The sequence below is a fragment of the Hypanus sabinus genome, chromosome 4, assembly GCF_030144855.1.
Source record: "Hypanus sabinus isolate sHypSab1 chromosome 4, sHypSab1.hap1, whole genome shotgun sequence".
Taxonomy (NCBI): domain Eukaryota; kingdom Metazoa; phylum Chordata; class Chondrichthyes; order Myliobatiformes; family Dasyatidae; genus Hypanus; species Hypanus sabinus.
Window position 1 is genome coordinate 172219934 of NC_082709.1, and position 9525 is coordinate 172229458.

General features: G+C 41.9%; 1 long non-coding RNA gene across 1 annotated transcript; it reads right to left on the reverse strand.

Annotated features, from left to right (window-relative positions):
- Positions 1-492: 492 nt before the first annotated feature.
- LOC132392399 (uncharacterized) lies at positions 493-5886 on the reverse strand. Its single transcript, XR_009511520.1, has 3 exons — positions 5747-5886; positions 4437-4613; positions 493-534 (listed from the first exon to the last, which is right to left on the reverse strand). It is a non-coding gene; the product is annotated as an uncharacterized LOC132392399 (long non-coding RNA).
- Between the last annotated feature and the right edge of the window lie 3639 nt (positions 5887-9525).

The window sequence follows — 9525 nt, forward strand, 5'->3', positions numbered from 1 at the left end:
GTGGAGCCGCTGATGCTGAGGGGTGTGTGCTCAGGCTGAGACCGCCTGAAATCGACGATCACCTCCTTGGTTTTGGTGACATTAAGCATCAGGTTGTTGCCACTGCACCAGCTCTCTATGTGATTGACCTCCTCCCTGTACATTGTTTTATCACTTTTGCTGATGAGCTGCACCACTGTGGTATCATCAGCAAATTTAATGATCAGGTTCCCCTTGAATGTGGCTGCACAGTCATGTGTTAGCAGCGTAAACAGCAATGGGCTGAGCACACAGCCTTGTGGGTATCCAGTGCTCAGTGTGATGGAGTCAGAGATGTTCCTGCCAACACAGACCGACTGTGGTCTCTCTGTCAAGAAATCCAGAATCCAGTGACACATGGCAGTTTTAAGGCCAAGCAGCGACAGTTTCTCCACTAGTCTCTTTATAAGTTTTTAAGTTCACTAATTTTTAAGAGACTAGTCTCCACTAGTCTCTTTTTAAGAAAGAAGTCGGCGTGCATGAACACAGCAGCCCCTCAGGAAGTGATAAGTATATCTAGTGAAACAACATAAGACCATAACACATCAGAGCAGAATTAGGCCATTCAACCCATCAAGTCCACTTTGCTATTCCATCAGGGCTGATCCCAGCTCCCACTCAACCCCGTACACCTGCCTTCTCAGTATATCCTTTAATGCCCTGACCAATCAGAAAACTATCAGCTTCTACTTTAAATATACCCATGGACTTGGCCTCCACTGCAGTCTGTGGCAGAGCATTCCACAGATTCACTACTCTCTGGCTAAAAGACTTCCTCCTTACCTCTTTTTTTAAAAGGTCGCCCCTCAATTTTGAGACTGTGCCCTCTAGTTCCGGATACCCCCCACCATAGGAACCATCCTCCACACGTCCACTTTATGTAGGCCTTTCAACATTCAGCAGGTTTCAATGAGATCCCATGCATTCTTCTTAATTCCAGTGAGTACAGGCCGAAAGCTGCCAAATACTCCTCGCATGTTAACCCTTTCATTCCCAAAATCAGCCTTGAGAACCTCCTCTGGACTCTCTTCAATGACAACACATCCTTTCTGAGATACGGGGCCCAAAACTGTTGACGACACTCCAAGTGCAGCCTGCTTAGTGTCTTATAAAGCCTCAGCATTATCTCCTTGCCTTTATGCTCTATTCTTCTTGAAATAAATGCCAACATTGCATTTGCCTTCTTTACCTCAGACTCAGCCTCTAAATTAACCTTCTGGGAGTCTTGCACGAGGACCCCTAAGCCCCTCTGCACTTCTGATGTTTGAATTTTCTCTCCATTTAGATAAGACTCTGCACTTTTGTTCCTTTTACCAAAATGCATTATCATACATTTCCCAACACTGTATTCCATCTGCATTTTTTTGCCCATTCTTCCAATTTGTCTAAGTCCTGCTGCAATCGCATTGCTCCCTCAGCACGATCGACCCCGCCCCCCCACCTATCTCCATATCATCCACAAACGTTGCCACAAAGTCATCAATTCCATTATCCAAATCATTGACAAACAATATGAAAAGTAGTGATCCCAAAACTGACCCCTGAGGAACACCACTAGTCACTGGCACCCAAAAAGAAAAGGCCCTCTTTATTCATACTATCTACCTCCTGCCTGTCAGTCATTCCTCTATCCATGCCAGTATCTTTCTTGTAACACTAGAGGATTTTATCTTGTTCAGCAGCCTCATGTGTGGCACCTTATCAAATGCCTTCTGAAAATCCAAGTAAATGACATCCACTGTCTCTCTTTTGTCCACCCTACATGTTGCTTCCTCAAAGAACTCTAACAGATGTGTCAAGCAAGATTTTCCTTTACAGAAACCATGCTGACTTTGACTTATTTTATCATTAATCTACAAGTACCCTGAAAACTCATCCTTAATCATAGACTCCAACACTCTCCCAACAACTAAGGGTAGATAACTGCCCTATCATTTCCCTTCTTTTGCCTTCTTCCCTTCCTAAAGAGTGGAGTGACATTGGCAATTTTCCTGTCCTCTGGGACCATGCCAGAAAGATCATGTCCAATGCATCCGTTATCTCTTCAGCAACCTCTCTCAGGACACTGGGATGGAATGCATCTAACCCAGGTGACTTATTCACCTTAAGACCTTTCAGTTTGCCTAGCACATTTTCCTTTGTAATCCAATGACACTCACAGACCTCTGGCACACTGCTAGTGTCTTCCACAGTGAAGACAGATGCAAAGTGCCCATTAAGTTCATCTGCCATTTCTTTGCCCCCCCCCCCATTATTACCTCACCTGTATCATTTTTCAGTGGTGCAATATGAACTCTCACTTCCCTTTTATGCTTTATGTAACTGAGATATCTTCTGGTATCCTGCTTTATATTATTGGCTAGTATGCCTTCATATTTCAGCTTTTTCCTTTTTTCCCATTGCCTTTTGTTGGATTTTAAAAGCTTCCCAATCATCCAAGTTCCTACTCATTTCTGCTATCTTATATGCCCTTTCCTTGGCTTTTATTCAGCCCTTAACTTCCCTTAACAGCCACAGCTGCCTAGCCCTGCTATTTGAGAATTTCTTCTTCTGTGGGACATATCTATCCTACATCTTGTGAAATATTCCTGGAAACTTCAGCATTCTCCGCTCTGCCATCATCCCCTCCACTATCCTCCACCAATCCACCTAGACAAGCTCCTCTCTCATACCTCTATAATTCCCTTTATCCCATTGCAATAGTGATACATATGGCTTATGCTTCTCACTCTCAAACTACAGTACAAATTCAATCATATTATGATCACTGCCTCCTAAAGGTTCCTTTACACTAAGCTCCCTATTAAAATCTGGGTTATTACATAACACCCAATCTAAGAGAGCCTTTCCCCTATTAGGCTCAAGCATAAGTTGCTCTAAAATGCCATCTCATTGGCATTCAACAAATTCCCTCTCTTGTGATCCAACATCAGCCTAATTTTCCCAATCCCCTTGCATATTGAAGTCCCCCATGATAATTGTGACATTACCCTCATTACATGCCTTTTCCAATTCCCTTTGCAATATGAACCCTACATCTTGGCTACTATTTGGAAGCCCATATATGATTCCCATATTGTTTTTTTTTACCCTTGCAGTTTCTTAACTCCACCCACAAAGATTCAACATTCTCTGAGCCTATGTCACCTCTTTCTAAAAATAATTCTATCTCTTACCAACAGAGCCACACCACCACTATGCCTTCTGCCTGTCCTTTTGATACAAAGTATATCCTTTGATGTTAAGCTTCCAACTAAAGCCTTCTCTCAGCCACCACACAATGATGCCTACAATGTCATACCAACCAGTCTCTAATTGCACCACAAGTTCATCCACCTTACTCCAAATTTCACACGCATTTAAATACACCACTTTCAGTCCTGTATTCTTCACCCTTTTGAATTTTGTCTCTGTGGTACAATTCAACTCTATGCTCTGTCTGCATTTGTACCCAATCATTGGCTTCTCCTTCCATACATCCATGTTCCTTCCAACATTTACTTGTAAATCTGCTGGCTCATCCTCAGCTCTATCATACTGGTTCCCACCGCCCTGCCATATTAATTTAAACCACTCCCAACAGCTCTAGTAAACCTGACTGCCAGAATATTGGTCACCCTCAGATTCAAGTGCAACCCAACCCTTTTGTACAGGTCACACCTGCCCCAGAAGAGGTCCCAATGATCCAGAAATCTGAATCCCTGTCCCCTGCTCCAATTTCTCAGCCATGCATTTATCTGCCACCTCATTCTATTCCTATCTTCACTGTCACATGGCACAAGCAGCAATCCCGAGACTACTACCCTTGAGGTCCTGTTTCTCAGCTTCCTTCCCAACTCCCTGTATTCTGTATTCAGGACCTCCTCCCTTTTTCCACTTATGTCATTGGTACCAATATGTACCCATCTGACTCCCTAGCTATAGAATCCTCTAGTACTACAGCCATCCTTTCCAGTTTCCTGCCCTTCTGAGCCATAAGGCCAGACTCAGAGCCCGAGGCATGGCCACTGTTGCTTCCCCCAAATAGGTCATCTCCTCCCCCCCCACCAACAGTATACAAAAAGGTCTACTTATTATTGTGGAGGACAGCCACAGGGGTGTTCTCCACTATCTGATGCTCTCCCTTCCCTCTCCTGACTGTCACCTTGGGATGACTACCTCCCTGTAGCTCCTGTCTGTCACCTCTTTGCTTTCCAAAAAAAGCTGAAGGTCATCGAACTGCGGCTCCAGTTACCTAACTCAGTCTCTAAGGAGCTGCATCTCAATGCACCTGGTGCAGATGTGGCCATCAGGGAGGCTGGTAGTCTCCCAGAAATCCCACATCTCACACCCAGAACAGAACACTAGCCCTGTAGACATACCTCCTATTCTCTCAAGAGTTAAATAAGAAAACAGAAATAAATAAGGAATGAACTTACCTACTTACCTTGCCTCCGCCTGTTCTTGCCAAAGCCCTGTTGAGCCGAAGCCTCACCACTCTGACAACAATTGCTCCCATGATGACTGCTTCACTAGATGGTAGCCCTCTTTTATGGAGACTGGGCTTTTAAAGCTTTTCACTGGACTTGCGCAGGAATGCTTCTACTGTGTCTGTGCTGCATTCCAATCAAAATCTCCAATAAGAAATATGTTTACAGTATTACTCAAATATTACTGAAGTAATAAATACACAACACCTACTATGTCCAACTTCGCTTCTTATGTAAATACTGTAACATTTTCAAAGGCAATTTCCAATACAAGGTTACCATTTAGTACATAGAACAGTTTAGCATCAGAATTGGCCATTTACCCCACAATGACTGTGCCAACCATGATGCCAATATAAAATGCACATCTGCCTGCACATCCCTCCACTCTCTATTGTTCTTGTGCCTGTAAAATGCCCCTTTAACTCACTATTGCATCTTCTTCAACCATCTCCCCTGAAAGCACGTTCCAGACACCTACCACAACATGTAAAACTACTTCCCTTGCAAATCCGCCTTTAAGCTTTCTCCCTGTCGCCTTAAAATGCTGCCCTCCCTGACATTTCCTCCCTGGAAATAAGCCTCTGAATATCTATCCTGCCTCTGCCTCTCATAATTTTATATACTTCTTTCAGGCTGTTCCTCAGTCTCCAACACTCCAGAGAAACAATCCACATTTTTATAACCTCTCTTTATAGCTAATGCTCTCTAATCCCAGCAATGTCCTGATGAACCTATATTACACCTCTCCAGAGCTTCCACTTCATTCTATAACATAATGACTAGAATTGCATGCTAGTTTCACAAACCTGACCTAACTAAAGCTTTATGTAGCTGCAGTATTGCTTGCTGACTTTCATAATGCCGTGAACAATAAAGGTGACTATACCACATGGAAGCATAGAAAACCTGCAGCACAATACAGGCCTTTCTGCCCTTAAAGTTGTGCCAAACATCTTCCTACCTTAGAAATTACTAGGCTTACCCGTAGCCCTCTATTTTTCTAAGCTCCGTGGACTTATCCAAAAGTCTCTTAAAAGACCCTATCCTATCCGCCTCCACCATCGTTGCTGGCAGCCCATTCCACACACTCACCACACTCTGAGTAAAAATACTTACCCCTGACATCTCCTCTGTCCCTACTCCCCAGTACCTTAATCCTGTGTCCTCTTGTGGCAACCATTTCAGCCCTGGGAGAAAACCTCTGACTATCCACATGATCAATGCCTCTCATCATTTTATACAACTCTATAGGTCACCTCTCATCCTCCGTCGCTCCAAGGAGAAAAGACCGAGTTCACATGTCTTCTTTATCACTCTATCGACCATTGCTTTTGCTTGCTTTTATTGTTTGCACGATTTATGATTATTTTCTCTCCCTGCACATCGGGTGTTTGTTGGTTATTTTTTTCATGGGTTTTTCATGGGTTCTTTCAGGTTTTTTGCTTTGTGGCTGCCTGTAAGGACATGAATCTCAATATTGTATAATTTATATATACTTTGATCATAAATGTACTTTGAATTTGGTACTTTGTACTTATTTCACCTCTTTCAGGAAAAAATAGATGCATCCCAAAATATTTCTGTATATCATTGTTCCCAAGGGTCCAGTCATTACTCCATACTTCCCTCTTCTATTTGTTCCCCCAAAGAGGAGCAGCTCACATTTGTCCAGAATTTGCACTTTTTACCCATATTTTCACTTGATTTGTATTCTCCAGAGCATTCGACCTTCTTCGCTATCCTCAACTTCACCCGTTTTTTCTCAGCAATATTTTTTATTGGTTTTTTAAATCAAGAAAGCATAGTACAAAGGAGGTTTGTGCAGTACATAACAAATGTACAATTCACATATCTGAAAGAGATGCAACCATAGTACAATCATGCTTTGGTTGCCTCCCTGCCCCGACCTACCCCTCCCAATTCCCATCTCCAAGCCACCATTGTATTAACAAAAAGGGTTAACCACCCATTTTTTGAGTCTTCTGCAAACTTACTGATCAGCAACCTATACTTTCATCTGAATCATTAATATATAATCACAAACAACAGAGGTTTGAGCACTGATCCCTGTGGAACACTACAGGTCACCACAGATTTGTGGGAACTATTTCTGATAAGCATGTGGAAAATAATCATTGCACATTTTCCTGTTAACGTAGCCAGAACACTTTAGTCATTAGCTCTTGGCTCAATCTAGATAAACAAACAAATAATTGGAATTCCAAACATAGAATATTTTTTCTCAGCAATGATTACTGTGAATGGAACTCTACCAAAATCTATCCAAGAAATATTACACATGGCTACTTAAGTCTTTAGTTTGGTCTGAAGTAGTAAGCCCAGATGAAGGGCTTGCACCTTTAGGTTAGACCAGCCAAATCTCATAATGCTCATAATGCTTTTCAAACACTGTAACAAACAAATGATGTATATTATAAGTAACAGATGTATGAATTTCAGTGGCAATATTAAACCAAAAATCATGGGAGCAGAATTGGGCCATTTGGCCCATTGAGTCAATGGCACATTTATTATCATTCTCAGAATCAGAATCAGAATCAGGTTTATTATCACCAGCATGCGATGTGAAATTTGGTAACTTAGCAGCAGCAGTTCATGCAATACAAAATCTAGCAAAGAAACAAAATAAATAAATTTTTTTTAAAATAAACAAGTAAATCAATCACGTATATTGAATAGATTTTAAAATGTGCAAAAACAGAAATACTGTATATTAAAAAAAAGTGAGGTAGTTTCCAAAGCTTCAATGTCCGTTTAGGAATCGGATGTCAGAGGGGAAGACGCTGTTCTTGAATCACTGAGTGTGTGCCTCCAGGCTTCTGCACCTCCTACCTGATGGTAACAGTGAGAAAAGGGCATGTCCTGGGTGCTGGAGATCCTTAAGGACCTCTGAGACATTGCTCCCTAAAGATGTCCTGGGTTCTTTGTAGACTAGTACCCAAGATGGATCTGACTAGATTTACAACCTTTTGCAGTTTTGTTCAGGCCTGTGCAGTGAAGCAGCCTGTCAGAATGCTCTCCACAGTACAACTATAGAAGTTTTTGAGTGTATTTGTTGACATGCCAAATGTCTTCAAACTCCTAATAAAGTAGAGCCGCTGACTTGCCTTCTTTATAGCTACATCGATATGTTGGGACCGGGTTAGATCCTCAGAGATCTTGACACCCAGGAACTTGAAGCTGCTCACTCTCTCCACTTCTGATCCCTCTATGAGGATTGGTATGTGTTCCTTTGTCTTACCCTTCCTGAAGTCCACAATCAGCTCTTTCGTCTTACTGACATTGAGTGCCAGGTTGTTGGTGTGACACCACTCCACCAGTTGGCATATCTCACTCCTGTAGGCCATCTCGTCACCACCTGTGGTTCTACCAACAATGGTAGTATCATCAGCAAATTTATAGATGGTGTTTGAGCTATGCCTAGCCACATAGTCATGTGTATATAGAGAGTAGAGCAGTGGGCTCCTGCTTTCTCTCCATAATCTTTGAAGCCTTTATAAGTCAAGAACCTATCAAACTCTGCTTTAAATATACCCAATGACTTGGCCTCCACAGCCATCTGTGGAAATGAATTCCACAGATTCATCACCCTCTGGCTAGAGAAATTCCTCCTCATCTCTGTTCTAAAGATACATTCTTGTATTCTGAAGCTGTTCCCTTTGTCCTCGTCTCCTTGACTATAGGAGCATCCTCTCAACATCCACTCTATCTAGACCTGTCAATATTCCTCATTCTGGAACCTCACACACCCCTTCTCTTCTCCTCACCTTCCTCTGGTGTTGCTACTTGTTCCCTGTTTTCCATGGTCCACTGTCCTCTCCTATCAGATTTCTTCTTTTTCTGCCTTTCATCACTTTCACCTATCACCTCCCAGCTTCTTACTTTATCCCACCTCCCTCACTCTCTATAACCTGCTGTTCATCTTTAGAAAATGCCTTACTTGGAGTATTTTCACCATGACATTCTTTTTAACTATGTTAATTTCTCCACAAAATCCATTCAATGTAACAAATCAAAAGGTTTCGATACTTTCTTGTAAAAACCAAAGTTCAAAGAAAATTTATTATCAAAGTACATATATGCCATCATATAATTAAATGTCTGAGATTCAATTTCTTGTGGGCATTCACAATAAATACAAGTCAATGAAATCAATGAAAGACTGTGCTCCTGTGCTGACGGAGATTAAGGAGGAGATATTATAGCCAATCTGAACTGCAGCTGAGGAAATCAAGAATCCAGTTGCACAAGAAGGTATTGATGCCAGGATCTTGAATCTTATTCACTAGTTTCAAGAAGATGATAGTATTAAATGTTGAGCTGTAGTCAATAAAGAGCACCCTGATGTATGCACCTTTGCTATCCAGATGTTCCAGAGTCAAGTGAAGAGCCAGGGAAATGGCAACTGCTGTGGACCTCCTGTGATGGTAGGCAAACTGGAGCAGTCCAAGTCATCTCTCAGGCAGGAGTTGATATGTGTAATCACCAGCCTCTCAAAGCAATTCATTAGAGTGGATTACCTAAGTGCTACTGGACGACAGTCATTAAGGCAGGTAACCGTGTTCTTTTTAGATACCGGCTCTTCTTAGGCATTTTCAATATAACTGGTCTAAGACTGATTTGCAATTTTCTACTATATTCCACTTCATCAGTAACCAGACGCCTTTCTGTACATATCATATTTTGAAATAATCAACACCATATGGTCAGATTTCTGGCAAGTGTCTCTTTCATCCTGGCTGCATAAATATAAGAAATTAATCTCCTTCAGCTTTCCTTAGTCTCCTGTTTTTTTGCTGATTACTTCTCATTGAATCTTATCTTCCTGTCACGTACATAGAATTCCAAGCAGTGAATTCAACTCATGGCAAAAATGTTGATAGAAATCACCTCCATCTGAAGTCCGCGGCTCTGGAACTACATGCCTTGACAAAGGCTCTTTCAGCTCTGTGTGCAGTTGCTGAGCACTTCCAGCATTTTCTGTTTTTATTTGAAATTGGTCTGTGTTTGAGGT